At 42.0% G+C, this 15363-nt stretch overlaps 5 non-coding genes across 5 annotated transcripts; all 5 read left to right on the top strand.

The window, feature by feature from the left end:
• The first annotated feature begins 4323 nt into the window (after positions 1 to 4323).
• Positions 4324 to 4537, top strand: LOC143730290 (small nucleolar RNA U3). The gene has a single exon (XR_013200500.1). It is a non-coding gene; the product is annotated as a small nucleolar RNA U3 (small nucleolar RNA).
• Positions 4538 to 6007: 1470 nt separating this feature from the next.
• LOC143729836 (small nucleolar RNA U3) lies at positions 6008 to 6221 on the top strand. Its single transcript, XR_013200096.1, has one exon. It is a non-coding gene; the product is annotated as a small nucleolar RNA U3 (small nucleolar RNA).
• Positions 6222 to 7686: 1465 nt separating this feature from the next.
• Positions 7687 to 7900, top strand: LOC143729899 (small nucleolar RNA U3). The gene has a single exon (XR_013200152.1). It is a non-coding gene; the product is annotated as a small nucleolar RNA U3 (small nucleolar RNA).
• A 1474-nt stretch (positions 7901 to 9374) lies between these two features.
• On the top strand, positions 9375 to 9588 carry LOC143729918 (small nucleolar RNA U3). The gene has a single exon (XR_013200169.1). It is a non-coding gene; the product is annotated as a small nucleolar RNA U3 (small nucleolar RNA).
• A 1469-nt stretch (positions 9589 to 11057) lies between these two features.
• Positions 11058 to 11271, top strand: LOC143729935 (small nucleolar RNA U3). Its single transcript, XR_013200184.1, has one exon. It is a non-coding gene; the product is annotated as a small nucleolar RNA U3 (small nucleolar RNA).
• The last annotated feature ends 4092 nt before the right edge of the window (positions 11272 to 15363 follow it).

Genomic DNA, 15363 nt, shown 5'->3' with positions numbered 1-15363 from the left:
AGCAGTTTTCTTTTTTAGCTAATGTTCATTTTTTCTTAACCTGTTTTTGTGTACTGTATTGTGCTGCATACTGTCCATGAAAGTTTTTTACAGTGTTTTCAAATGTAGGTAGTGTTTTTGTTATTGTATATATGTTATTTTCCTATAAAAGGCGTTGACCAGCAATCACTCTCTTCAATTCACTAGGTTCTAGAGTGGGCGACAGGGAAACCTGGGCATACCCTAGGGCAGTCTCGAGGTATCACATCTATGAAGAATATTCTATTCAGTGCACACACACCAGCACAGCACACACTCCACGACTCAGGTCAGAAAAGACCACGACACACAGTGAGGACCCTACCACCTAATTGCCCCCTCATCTGCCCCCGGATGCCCATGCCCTGCCAACAAACAACAGAAAAAAAAGGACATTAAAGAGCAGTGTTATACAAAAAAATAACAAAAAATCACATAAATTCAGCAATACAATTCAACCCCAAAAAAATATATAAAAATTCACTGATACAATAATTTTAAAAAATACTCGGTCTCGACTAGTTAAAGAAATAAACCAAAAAAAAGAAACAAACTCAAAACATATCACAAATACAGAGTCATCCCTCGCTGAAAACCGTTCACTTGAAATGGCTCATTGATTGGCTCACTTAGAACGATTCACTTGAAATGGCTCACTTGAATGGCCCGCTTAGGACGGTTCACTTGAAATGGTTCACCTGAATGGTTCACTTGATCGGCCACTCGAGACGACTCACTCGCAACAAAACAACACACACAAAACAGAACCCAAACAGAACAGCAGTTGATGAGGCACAGCGCAAACAAAGTCGTATAGCAAAACACAGGGCAGATAATACTCATTCAGAAGGTAGGTATCGTCTTTGTCGCATGCAACCAAGCACGCTGTCCCAGAATCACCATCCCCAGACTATGCGATAGATGGAGGCGAATGTCTCCGACATGCTCGTTGGCATGAAGCACCGATAAATCGTACACTGTCTCAAATGTCCACATTCAACCCTCCAACCAAGCCCATAGACCCGCCAACAGCACCGCCAGTGGATAAACAGCTTCGGCAAATTTTACGAGCAACACGTTACGCTGAACCCAGCAGAAAGCAGCAGGGCACATAGATGACATCACAACCCCGGATAATGACGCATGCCAAGGAACTGGTAGCTCATGCTCTTATACGCACCGGAACCCTGGCTATTGGTCAAACCTAAAACAAGTGGGAGGGGTGCTAACCCATCCTGCCACAATCTTCCCCTCCCTTTTTGTATCGGCGCCCCGACGATGGACTCAAGCCGGAGCCACCAACATCACTCATGACCAAGGCCTAAACAAGATATCACACAGTGGTTAACTCAGAGCCGACTGCGAACCTACTTCCCATCTCTCCTACAGTCCGGGGAGGATGGTGCACATTTGGATGCCGACCAGCTCCAACTCGGCCTATTCGCCGAGGGCGACAATCCTACTACCCTGGGAGCTAGAAGGCACCGCAGATTTCCTCGCCACGGGTCCCCTGCCATGACGGCTACACGAGAAACACATGAGAATCTGTTACCAGTCCTCTGCCATGATGGCTATACAAGAAACACACGAGAACCTATTACCAGTCCTCTGCCATAACGGCTATACGAAAAACACACAAGAACCTATTACCAGTCCTCTGCCATGATGGCTATACAAGAAACACACGAGAACCTATTACCAGTCCTCTGCCATGATGGCTATACAAGAAACACACGAGAACCTATTACTAGTCCTCTGCCATAACGGCTACACGAGAAACACATGAGAACCTATTACCAGTCCTCTGCCATAACGGCTGCACGAGAAACACACGAGAACCTATTACCAGTCCTCTGCCATAACGGCTGCACGAGAAACACACGAGAACCTATTACCAGTCCTCTGCCATAACTGCTACACGAGAAACACGCGAGGACCTATTACCAGTCCTCTGCCATAACGGCTACACGAGAAACACGCGAGGACCTATAACCAGTCCCCTGCCTCAGGACGATATCGAATCTCCTCTCGGGCCTCCCCCTGCAGGTGGTCAAATACAATGAAAGCTTGTTCAGTGATCCCCATATGTCGTGCCTCTTGCAAGCCCGCGTCTCTTCGACCCATACATCGATACTCATACCGGATTTACCGCTAAATTTTGGGCATCGACGCTCTCGAGGCACAAAAACCAATCATTCCGATGCACTAGCACCAGAAGATTGGGGCCCTACAGGTGGAACAGTCGAAGTACCAGCCCCAGGCACCTGTAGCTGCTGCATCCTAACCTTATCAGCCTTTAACTGGGCTACTAACTCCCGCCACTCCTGTAATTCTTCCTCCATTTCGGATGACAATTAAGTAAACTTACCACCCCGGAGAGGCGCCACCTGTTCCTTACACCAAGCTGCTGTTCTGTTTCCAAAAAAATATAAAAAAAAACATAAAGACAATACAAACACAACAAAAACCTATTATCTCTGACCCAATCCGGTGATAATCCTGCCGACTACACGCCAAAATTTGGCAGGGTGGTGCGGGAGCGGCAGCTCTATTCTATACGACATTGGGTGTAACAACAATTTATACCCACGCTCAAATCAGTTTATTATTTCCGACTACGCCACTTGGGGAATTTCGCCCCAAGAATTTAATATGACATCTAAGCTAAGGCACGCACAGATCCTAACCACAGTTGGAGTCAGAGACATAGGTGATTGAAAACATATATATTTTATTAATTGTTAAAAGACAGTTCTTTTTCTATAAAAGGCGTTGACCAGCAATCACTCTCTTCAATTCACTAGGTTCTAGAGTGGGCGACAGGGAAACCTGGGCATACCCAAGGGCAGTCTCGAGGTATCACATCTATGAAGAATACTCTATTCAGTGCACACACACCAGCACAGCACACACTCCACGACTCAGGTCAGAAAAGACCACGACACACAGTGAGGACCCTACCACCTAATTGCCCCCTCATCTGCCCCCGGATGCCCAGGCCCTTCCAACAAACAACAGAAAAAAAGGACATTAAAGAGCAGTGTTATACAAAAAAAATAACAAAAAATCACATAAATTCAGCAATACAATTCAACCACAAAAAAAAAAATATAAATTCACTAATACAATAATTTTCAAAAATACTCGGTCTCGACTAGTTAAAGAAATAAACCAAAAAAAAGAAACAAACTCAAAACATATCACAAATACAGAGTCATCCCTCGCTGAAAACCGTTCACTTGAAATGACTCATTGATTGGCTCACTTAGAACGATTCACTTGAAATGGCTCACTTGAATGGCCCGCTTAGGACGGTTCACTTGAAATGGTTCACCTGAACGGTTCACTTGAACGGGCACTCGAGACGACTCACTCGCAACAAAACAACACACACAAAACAGAACCCAAACAGAACAGCAGTTGATGAGGCACAGCGCAAACAAAGTCGTATAGCGAAACACAGGGCAGATAATACTCATACAGAAAGTAGGTATCGTCCTTGTCGCATGCAACCAAGCACGCTGTCCCAAAATCACCATCCCCAGACTATGTGATAGATGGAGGCGAATGTCTCCGACATGCTCGTTGGCATGAAGCACCGATAAATCGTACACTGTCTCAAATGTCCACATTCAACCCTCCAACCAAGCCCATAGACCCGCCAACAGCACCGACAGTGGATAAACAGCTTTGGCAAATTTTACGAGCAGCATGTTACGCTGAACCCAGCAGAAAGCAGCAGGGCGCATAGATGATGTCACGACCCCGGATAATGACGCATGCCAAGGAACTAGTAGCTCATGCTCTTATACGCACCGGAACCCTGGCCATTGGTCAAACCTAAAACAAGTGGGAGGGGTGCTAACCCATCCTGCCACAAACGGAAAACTTAAAGAGAAGGTTCAAATGTAGTTGTGGCATGACGAAAATGACGTTTAGTACGGCAATATGAACGTCAAAGTATGAGCGGTCAGAATGACCGCAATGGTCGTTCTAGTAGTTATGGAATTCCGGTAGTTCTAGTGTTAAAAGATTTTCTAAATTTGGCTTCAACGAATGAATTACAAAGCATGAAACGGGTAGCTATGCTGCAAAAAAGTATGACATTATGGATTGTTGTTTGTATTCCACATATCTTAACAATATGGCTTCAAAGAGATTGTGGAAGTCCTTTCTGCTTTTGGCTCCGATGTGTGCGCTAAAATGTCACGTAAACTTTAGCGCCTACAAAATTAAACTACGCAAAACCATTTTAGAGGAGAAGCGCAGCAGAATGGAATGGCGATTGAGTTTCTATAAACCCTTAAGACTATATTTTCAGGGATCATTTCTATAGTTCTTTGCTTGGAAATGTGTTTTGAAAGTGCTTGTCTCCCAACCCACGATGAAGAGTCATGATGCTCCTTTCTGAGCATGAATTGGGCACAGAGCAGTGACTTTGGTTGTGAGCTCTGTGTCGTTGATGAGCGTTCTTTATTGCTTTTTGCAATATTGAAGAAAGGAGTATGTTCTGAGTGGTGTTTGGTATTTAAGTCTCATTTTGTAATTGTTTTGTTTTTGCATCTGAAGGTCCTATGCAGCAAACTTTGTTGAAATGCGGAACTGTGTGTTGTCTATGACAGCAGTTGCAAAAAGTGGGTTTTAGAGTAAAGAGTGCTTTGGATACGTGCCCAATTTAAGGTCAGCCATTGCAAGTTTTCTAAGAATGCAATCAATGTCAAGTTTCTGAAGTGCATAAGTTAGCAATTGTTGGTAGGTTTTTGACTTTTTCGTTGGACGTCAGCTCTGTGTCGTTGATGAAGTTTCTGTGTTGCTGTTGTCGAAGTTGAAGAAAGGGGTATGATCTGAGCGTTGTTTGACATTTGTGCCTTTTGAGAAAGTGGATTGTTTTAGAAGCTTTTCTGGAATGCTTTGTGGCAGTCCAATATTGGAAAGAGGAGCCCAGGACCAATGGAGAAGCTCACGTTTAGGAAAAGAAATCAATCATGAACATTTCCACCTACTCACACTCCAAACCTGGAACCACCCACAGCTGTAGGCAATGATGGCCTAATGGAGGTCACCATAAAATTGAGAACTCTGCTACACTCAAGGTTAGATGGTTTGAAGGACAGAATTCTTCAGTATGAGGTGCTGAAGCACACGTTGGCCAAGAGAGAAACCAGCTGAAGAGTAAGAAGACAGAGTTAGACTTGCAAAATCTTCTTTAATGATGTTGCCTTTCTTCAGTTCTGTCTTCCCCTTTTAAAGTGGCCTAGCATTGTAACAGATGTGTGGAACAAAGCCCGGTTTGTTCATACCACAGCCCGGGAGGAACCTAAGTACCAGTTTAAATTCCTAAGTTCTTGGCTAAATAAAAGATCATTTCTGTTAACCCGGCTCCCATCTCTCTTGTGGTTGTGTTTTGCGGCAGTTTAAACCTCTCCCCGTCTTGGGGCCCGAATCACATTATCCTTTGTATAAAGCATACGTTGTCTCATCCAAGATACAATACAATATCACTGCAAAAACTTGAAATGTTTCCAGCGATGTGGTATTGCATCTCGAATAAGACAGCAGATATGAAAATCAGGTGTTATTGAAAAAACGGGCCTGACACGGGTTCATTTCACATTTCGATGTCAGTCATAGCATGTTTTCTAAGTGCTCAAATTACGTCAGGTTTCTGAAATGTCTACATAAAGAATTGTTAATGTGTGTGTGACTTCTATTAAAAGATTTTCTAAATTTAGCTTCAACGAATGAACTACAAAGCATGAAACGGGTAGCTATGCTGCAAAAAAGTATGACATTATGGATTGTTGTTTGTATTCCACATATCTTAACAGTCGGCTTCAAAGAGATTGTGGAAGTCCTTTCTACTTTTGGCTCCGATGTGTGCGCTAAAATTTCACGTAAACTTTAGCGCCTACAAAATTAAACTACGCAAAACCATTTTAGAGGAGAAGCGCAGCAGAATGGAATGGCGATTGAGTTTCTATAAACCCTTAAGACTATATTTTCAGGGATCATTTCTATAGTTCTTTGCTTGGAAATGTGTTTTGAAAGTGCTTGTCTCCCAACCCACGATGAAGAGTCATGATGCTCCTTTCTGAGCATGAATTGGGCACAGAGCAGTGACTTTGGTTGTGAGCTCTGTGTCGTTGATGAGCGTTCTGTATTGCTTTTCACAATATGGAAGAAAGGAGTATGTTCTGAGTGGTGTTTGGTATTTAAGTCTCATTTTGGAATTGTTTTGTTTTTGCATCTGTAGGTCATATGCAGCAAACGTTATTGAAATGTGGAACTGTGTGTTGTCTAAGACAGAGGTTGCAAAAAGTGGATTTTAGAGTAAAGAGTGCTTTGGATATGTGCCCAGTTCGAGGTCAGCCTTTGCAAATTTTCTTTAAATACTATCAATGTCAAGTTTCTGAAATGCCTAAGTTAGCAATTGTTGGTAGGTTTGTGACTTTTTCGTTGGACGTCAGCTCTCTGCAGTTGAAGAAGTTTCTGTGTTGCTGTTGTCGATGTTGAAGAAAGGGGTATGATCTGAGCGTTGTTTGACATTTGTGCCTTTTGAGAAAGTGGATTGTTTTAGAAGCTTTTCTGGAATGCTTTCTGGCAATCCAATATTGGAAAGAGGAGCCCAGACCAATGGAGCAGCTCACGGCTAGGAAAAGACATCAATCATGAAAATTTCCACCTACTCACACTCCAAACATGGAACCACCCACAGCTGTAGGCAATGATGGCCTAATGGAGGTCACCATAAAATTGAGAACTCTGCTACACTCAAGGTTAGATGGTTCGAAGGACAGAATCCTTCAGAGGTGCTGAAGCACACGTTGGCCAAGAGAGAAACCAGCTGAAGAGTAAGAAGACAGAGTTAGACTTGCAAAATCTTCTTTAATGATGTTGCCTTTCTTCAGTTCTGTCTTCCCCTTTTAAGGTGGCCTGGCGTTGTAACAGATGTGTGGAACAAAGCCCGGTTTGTTGATACCGCAGCCCGTGAGGAACCTAAGTACCAGTTTAAATTCCTAAGTTCTTGGTTAAATAAAAGATCATTTCTGTTAACCCGGCTCCCGTCTCTCTTGTGGTTGTGTTTTGTTGCAGCTTAAACCTCTCCTCGTCTTGGGGCCCGTGTCACAGCATCCTTTGTATAAAGCAAACGTTGTCTCATCCAAGATACAATACAATATCACTGCAAAAACTTGAAATGTTTCCAGCGATGTGGTATTGCATCTCGGATAAGACAGCAGATATGAAAATCAGATGTTATTGAAAAAACGGGCCTGACACGGGTTCATTTCACATTTCGATGTCAGTCATAGCATGTTTTCTAAGTGCTCAAATGACGTCAGGTTTCTGAAATGTCTACATAAAGAATTGTTAATGTGTGTGTGACTTCTATTAAAAGATTTTCTAAATGTAGCTTCAACGAATGAACTACAAAGCATGAAACGGGTAGCTATGCTGCAAAAAAGTATGACATTATGGATTGTTGTTTGTATTCCACATATCTTAACAGTCGGCTTCAAAGAGATTTCGGAAGTCCTTTCTGCTTTTGGCTCCGATGTGTGCGCTAAAATGTCACATAAACTTTAGCGCCTACAAAATTCAACTACGCAAAACCATTTTAGAGGAGAAGCGCAGCAGAATGGAATGCCAATTGAGTTTCTATAAACCAACAAGACTATATTTTCAGGGATCATTTTTATAGTTCTTTGCTTGGAAATGTGTTTTGAAAGTGCTTGTCTCCCAACCCACGATGAAGAGTCATGATGCTCCTTTCTGAGCATGAATTGGGCACAGAGCAGTGACTTTGGTTGTGAGCTCTGTGTCATTGATGAGCGTTCTTTATTGCTTTTTGCAATATTGAAGAAAGGAGTATGTTCTGAGTGGTGTTTGGTATTTAAGTCTCATTTTGTAATTGTTTTGTTTTTGCATCTGTAGGTCCTATGCAGCAAACTTTGTTGAAATGCGGAACTGTGTGTTGTCTATGACAGCAGTTGCAAAAAGTGGGTTTTAGAGTAAAGAGTGCTTTGGATACGTGCCCAATTCAAGGTCAGCCATTGCAAGTTTTTTAAGAATGCAATCAATGTCAAGTTTCTGAAATGCTTTAAGTTAGCAATTGTTGGTAGGTTTTTGACTTTTTCGTTGGACGTCAGCTCTGTGTCGTTGATGATGAAGTTTCTGTGTTGCTGTTGTCGATGTTGAAGAAATGGGTATGATCTGAGCGCTGTTTGACATTTATGCCTTTTGAGAAAGTGGATTGTTTTAGAAGCTTTTCTGGAACGCTTTGTGGCAGTCCAATATTGGAAAGAGGAGGCCAGGACCAATGGAGAAGCTCAAGGCTAGGAAAAGACATCAATCATGGACATTTCCACCTACTCACACTCCAAACTTGGAACCACCCACAGCTGTAGGCAATGATGGCCTAATGGAGGTCACCATAAAATTGAGAACTCTGCTACACTCAAGGTTAGATGGTTTGAAGGACAGAATTCTTCAGTATGAGGTGCTGAACCACACGTTGGCCAAGAGAGAAACCAGCTGAAGAGTAAGAAGACAGAGTTAGACTTGCAAAATCTTCTTTAATGATGTTGCCTTTCTTCAGTTCTGTCTTCCCCTTTTAAAGTGGCCTAGCGTTGTAACAGATGTGTGGAACAAAGCCCGGTTTGTTCATACCACAGCCCGGGAGGAACCTAAGTACCAGTTTAAATTCCTAAGTTCTTGGCTAAATAAAAGATCATTTCTGTTAACCCGGCTCCCATCTCTCTTGTGGTTGTGTTTTGCGGCAGTTTAAACCTCTCCTCGTCTTGGGGCCCGAATCACATTATCCTTTGTATAAAGCATACGTTGTCTCATCCAAGATACAATACAATATCACTGCAAAAACTTGAAATGTTTCCAGCGATGTGGTATTGCATCTCGGATAAGACAGCAGATATGAAAATCAGGTGTTATTGAAAAAACGGGCCTGACACGGGTTCATTTCACATTTCGATGTCAGTCATAGCATGTTTTCTAAGTGCTCAAATTACGTCAGGTTTCTGAAATGTCTACATAAAGAATTGTTAATGTGTGTGTGACTTCTATTAAAAGATTTTCTAAATTTAGCTTCAACGAATGAACTACAAAGCATGAAACGGGTAGCTATGCTGCAAAAAAGTATGACATTATGGATTGTTGTTTGTATTCCACTTATCTTAACAGTCGGCTTCAAAGATATTGTGGAAGTCCTTTCTACTTTTGGCTCCGATGTGTGCGCTAAAATGTCACGTAAACTTTAGCGCCTACAAAATTCAACTACGCAAAACCATTTTAGAGGAGAAGCGCAGCAGAATGGAATACCAATTGAGTTTCTATAAACCGATAAGACTATATTTTCAGGGATCATTTCTATAGTTCTTTGCATGGAAATGTGTTTCGAAAGTGCTTGTCTCCCAACCCACGATGAAGAGTCATGATGCTCCTTTCTGAACATGAATTGGGCGCAGAGCAGTGACTTTGGTTGTGAGCTCTGTGTCGTTGATGAGCGTTCTTTATTGCTTTTTGCAATATTGAAGAAAGGAGTATGTTCTGAGTGGTGTTTGGTATTTAAGTCTCATTTTGTAATTGTTTTGTTTTTGCATCTGTAGGTCCTATGCAGCAAACTTTGTTGAAATGCGGAACTGTGTGTTGTCTATGACAGCAGTTGCAAAAAGTGGGTTTTAGAGTAAAGAGTGCTTTGGATACGTGCCCAATTCAAGGTCAGCCATTGCAAGTTTTCTAAGAATGCAATCAATGTCAAGTTTCTGAAGTGCATAAGTTAGCAATTGTTGGTAGGTTTTTGACTTTTTCGTTGGACGTCAGCTCTGTGTCGTTGATGAAGTTTCTGTGTTGCTGTTGTCGAAGTTGAAGAAAGGGGTATGATCTGAGCGTCGTTTGACATTTGTGCCTTTTGAGAAAGTGGATTGTTTTAGAAGCTTTTCTGGAATGCTTTGTGGCAGTCCAATATTGGAAAGAGGAGCCCAGGACCAATGGAGAAGCTCACGGCTAGGAAAAGAAATCAATCATGAACATTTCCACCTACTCACACTCCAAACCTGGAACCACCCACAGCTGTAGGCAATGATGGCCTAATGGAGGTCACCATAAAATTGAGAACTCTGCTACACTCAAGGTTAGATGGTTTGAAGGACAGAATTCTTCAGTATGAGGTGCTGAAGCACACGTTGGCCAAGAGAGAAACCAGCTGAAGAGTAAGAAGACAGAGTTAGACTTGCAAAATCTTCTTTAATGATGTTGCCTTTCTTCAGTTCTGTCTTCCCCTTTTAAAGTGGCCTAGCATTGTACCAGATGTGTGGAACAAAGCCCGGTTTGTTCATACCACAGCCCGGGAGGAACCTAAGTACCAGTTTAAATTCCTAAGTTCTTGGCTAAATAAAAGATCATTTCTGTTAACCCGGCTCCCATCTCTCTTGTGGTTGTGTTTTGCGGCAGTTTAAACCTCTCCTCGTCTTGGGGCCCGAATCACATTATCCTTTGTATAAAGCATACGTTGTCTCATCCAAGATACAATACAATATCACTGCAAAAACTTGAAATGTTTCCAGCGATGTGGTATTGCATCTCGAATAAGACAGCAGATATGAAAATCAGGTGTTATTGAAAAAACGGGCCTGACACGGGTTCATTTCACATTTCGATGTCAGTCATAGCATGTTTTCTAAGTGCTCAAATGACGTCAGGTTTCTGAAATGTCTACATAAAGAATTGTTAATGTGTGTGTGACTTCTATTAAAAGATTTTCTAAATTTAGCTTCAACTATGAACTACAAAGCATGAAACGGGTAGCTATGCTGCAAAAAAGTATGACATTATGGATTGTTGTTTGTATTCCACATATCTTAACAGTCGGCTTCAAAGAGATTGTGGAAGTCCTTTCTACTTTTGGCTCCGATGTGTGCGCTAAAATTTCACGTAAACTTTAGCGCCTACAAAATTAAACTACGCAAAACCATTTTAGAGGAGAAGCGCAGCAGAATGGAATGCCAATTGAGTTTCTATAAACCAATAAGACTATATTTTCAGGGATCATTTCTATAGTTCTTTGCATGGAAATGTGTTTCGAAAGTGCTTGTCTCCCAACCCACGATGAAGAGTCATGATGCGCCTTTCTGAACATGAATTGGGCACAGAGCAGTGACTTTGGTTGTGAGCTCTGTGTCGTTGATGAGCGTTCTTTATTGCTTTTTGCAATATTGAAGAAAGGAGTATGTTCTGAGTGGTGTTTGGTATTTAAGTCTCATTTTGTATTTGTTTTGTTTTTGCATCTGTAGGTCCTATGCAGCAAACTTTGTTGAAATGTGGAACTGGGTGTTGTCTATGACAGCAGTTGCAAAAAGTGGGTTTTAGAGTAAAGAGTGCTTTGGATACGTGCCCCATTCAAGGTCAGCCATTGCAAGTTTTCTAAGAATACAATCAATGTCAAGTTTCTGAAGTGCATAAGTTAGCAATTGTTGGTAGGTTTTTGACTTTTTCGTTGGACGTCAGCTCTGTGTCGTTGATGAAGTTTCTGTGTTGCTGTTGTCGATGTTGAAGAAAGGGGTATGATCTGAGCGTTGTTTGACATTTGTGCCTTTTGAGAAAGTGGATTGTTTTAGAAGCTTTTCTGGAACGCTTTGTGGCAGTCCAATATTGGAAAGAGGAGCCCAGAAGAATTGTTATACATAAAGAATTGTTAATGTGTGTGTGACTTATATTAACACTAGAACTACCAAGGCGGTCATTTTGACCGTTTTTGAATTGTACAGTGTAATAACTTTGTTCAAATAAAATACATGTGGCTGTATGACTCTGACTTTTCCTAAATATATGTATATTTTATTCTGACACTGTTATTTTATTAAAATCAGAAAACACAAAACAGTTCTGAGTATTTCTACCTAGAATGGCCATGGCGGTCACTTTGACCGCACGCATTAGATATCATAAAACTTCCGCTACATTTCCCGCCTCTGTAATGAGTGTCCCCGTTGCATAGCAACGATTTGGCTTTTTTTGTTCACGCTATTCCGACGCTAATAAATATTATACAATTGAGCTAACAAAATGTCATCAAAAAGAACAATGACAGCCACAGAGGTTTAAGCCATGCTTAAAATGCTTGACGATGAGGAGTCGGATGGAGGAGCAGATACAGATAGGGACAGCGATGTCTCTTCAACGCATTCTCATCCTTTGGCGGCATATGTGAAGCCATATGACAAAACGGCGAAATACTACGCACATGGCACCCTTTATCGTCAATATAACACGCACTGTGATGGGTAGGTTTAGGTGTGGGGTAGGGTCTGCGTCTCATATTCACGCTAAAGGATGCCAGTCAACTTTATGACGCCTTGGGTTCGCGTGTTATATTCACGCTAAAGGGTGCCATGTGCGTAGTATTTCGCCATTTTGTCATATGGCGTCACATATGCCGCCAAAGGATGAGAACGGGCTCGTCTCTTGGTCCCTGGACAGTTCATCCAGCGCTGAGAGTGATTCAGATAATGAATTCATTCTCCGTCGAAAAAAGAGCCGGCTGGACATCTCTGATCCTGGAACTGACCTTGTTCCATCGGATAATATTCCAGGTATATTTCTCTTCGCTTATACTTTGCGAGGCAGACTAGCTCAATAATCGTTGTAACGTAACTTCAAAGTAAAGTTATCCATCTCTAACTACCTAATGTAGGCTATAGCTTTACCGATCGGATCGGTTATCATATTCATTTTCCCCTCACACACCCACCACTGTTACCAACGCAAACACGAAACTTTCCTGATGACCGATCCAGTCATTCACATTTTTACGTCAGGCACACACCTCCACCAGCACACACACCTTTTCATTATTATTATTCTATTGCTATTATTATTTGTCAAGCTATTAGAAATCATATGGGCTAATTAGTCCTATCAAGATTATGATTTCATGAACTAAAAAATAATTAGTCTGTTCTGTTCTTTTTTTTTTTCTTTATCTTTTTTTTTTTTTGGCAATAGTGCAAAATCCTGATCCATCAAATGTGCCTTCTGTGCCAAGACAATGCAGTCCGCCACAAGATGACGAGCCTGGCCCAATAAACCCATTTTCAGCCCAAAGGCATGAAACGGCGAAAGACGGCACAGTGTGGACCTATGTAAAGTTGGGTGAAGACAGAGGAAGGCGACAATGCCAAAATGTAATAACAGAAGCGGCAGGCCCCACAGCGCACGCCAAGCGCAATATTGAAGATGCCCTTACAGCCTTTTTGTGTTTGGTGGATGATGGCATGCTGAAACACATCAGGGACTGCACTGTGGCTGAGGCCCATCGAGTCAAGGAGGACAACCTATGGGACATGACAGTTGAAGAGCTAAAAGCCTTCATTAGTTTAATTTAGTTTTGTGGTGCGCAAGGTGAAAAAGGAATGGATCTGGCGACTTTTTGGTCAACCGAGTGGGGCTGCGCTTTTTTCAGGGAGACCATGTCCTGAAACAGGTTTCAGGAAATAATGCAAATCCTTCGTTTCGACAGAAGGGAAACCCGACGCACACGCCTGCGAGACAACAAGTTTGCCCTTATGAGTGATGTTTGGGATAAATTTGTCCAAAACGGCATCGCCTGCTACAAGCCTGGTGCCGACATCACTGTGGATGAGCAGCTATTCCCTACAAAATCAAGGTGCAGTTTCATACAGTATATTGCAAACAAACCGGACAAATTCGGAATCAAATTCTGGCTTGCTGCCGATGTCGACACCAAATATATGGTAAACGGTGCGCCTTATCTGGGCAAAGACGAGGAGGCCAGGTCAACGACTTGCAGACAGTGTGGTGCTGAAAATGGTCGAGCCATACCTGGGGAAGGGAAGAAACGTCACCACCGACAATTTTTTACTTCTTTTGAATTGGCAAAGGCACTTCAGGCCAAGAAAACCAGCTTGGTTGGCACGGTAAACAAGAGCAGACGAGAGCTCCCCCCGTGCATAAAGGCGCAAATGCCGCTGTTCAGCACAGAGGTGCTGAAAAGTGGCGATGCAACACTAACCGTGTATCAGGGAAAAAAAAAAGAATGTTTGCATCCTCAGCACTGTCCACACAGGTGTTGGCATCACAAGTGGCCAGAAAAGAAAGCCAGAGACGGTAACATACTACAACAAGACCAAGGTAGGAGTAGACATTGTAGATCAAATGGCTAGAAAATATTCAGTAAAAGCTCCCTCCCGTAGATGACCAGTAGCTGTTTTCTACAACATCCTCGACCTGGCTGCAATCAACGCACACATATTGTTCAAGTAGTGCACAAATGAGCAAGTTTCACGGAGGGACTTCATCATGCGACTGGCGAGCGAACTTCGCTCCGACCACATGGGATCAAAAACCTCACAACTGGTAGTGCGAGAGCCAGGACCCGGGCAGGAGCAGCAGCAGATGGAGAAAAGGCGTCAGTGCCAAGTAAGGAGGTACTGCAAACAAAATAAAACCAAAGAGACATGTGCCAAATGTCGTAAAGTGGTGTGTGGGAGCTGCACACGAAAGGCGGTGTTTACCTGTGTGGACTGTGCATAAGCGTCAGTGAATGATGCGGGGTGTTTGCGCCGTTCAAATGAGCTTTGGGGAAAACTTTTCAACCTGATTTTGTTCGTTAAGTTTTTTTTTTTTTTTTTTTTTTTACTGAAACTAATAGTTCTAAAGCAGTTTTCTTTTTTAGCTAATGTTCATTTTTTCTTAACCTGTTTTTGTGTACTGTATTGTGCTGCATACTGTCCATGAAAGTTTTTTACAGTGTTTTCAAATGTAGGTAGTGTTTTTGTTATTGTATATATGTTATAAGTTATTGTATCATAAGATTTGTTTTTATTGTACTAAGAAAATAAGAAAATATTTATCAATTAGGCTGGAAATTAAATGTTCACATTCATTTGAATTTAAATGTTGTGTCCTGATCTTTATTATTACCAATCGTAACATTGTAAATCCATTTATTTTTAGATTTATTATTGATTATTGAACTTATTTACAAACAGGGCTGTACTAAACAGCTTTGACGTTTCCTAAATTTTTGCATGTCTACTCATGTGGTAAGTGCGGTGAAAAAAACTTTTTTTGACGCAAAACATTCCTCACATAGAGAGGCAGCACGTGTCGGGACAATCTTTCTTTTGTGTTTGTTTTAAGCGGTTTTAATGGCGATGACGTCATAACATGATGACAGGAATTAAATGTTTCATCGTGTTGCAGAGTGGTGTGGGAGCGGCAGCTCTGTTCTATATGACATTGGGCGTAACAACAATTTATACCCACGCTCAATTCAGTTTATTATTTCCGACTACGCCACTTGGGGAATTTCGC

This window comes from Siphateles boraxobius, unplaced genomic scaffold (genome assembly GCF_051911475.1).
Source record: "Siphateles boraxobius isolate OS27281-9 unplaced genomic scaffold, OSU_SipBor_1 8, whole genome shotgun sequence".
Lineage (NCBI taxonomy): Eukaryota > Metazoa > Chordata > Actinopteri > Cypriniformes > Leuciscidae > Siphateles > Siphateles boraxobius.
This window is presented reverse-complemented; position numbering and strand designations above follow the sequence as displayed.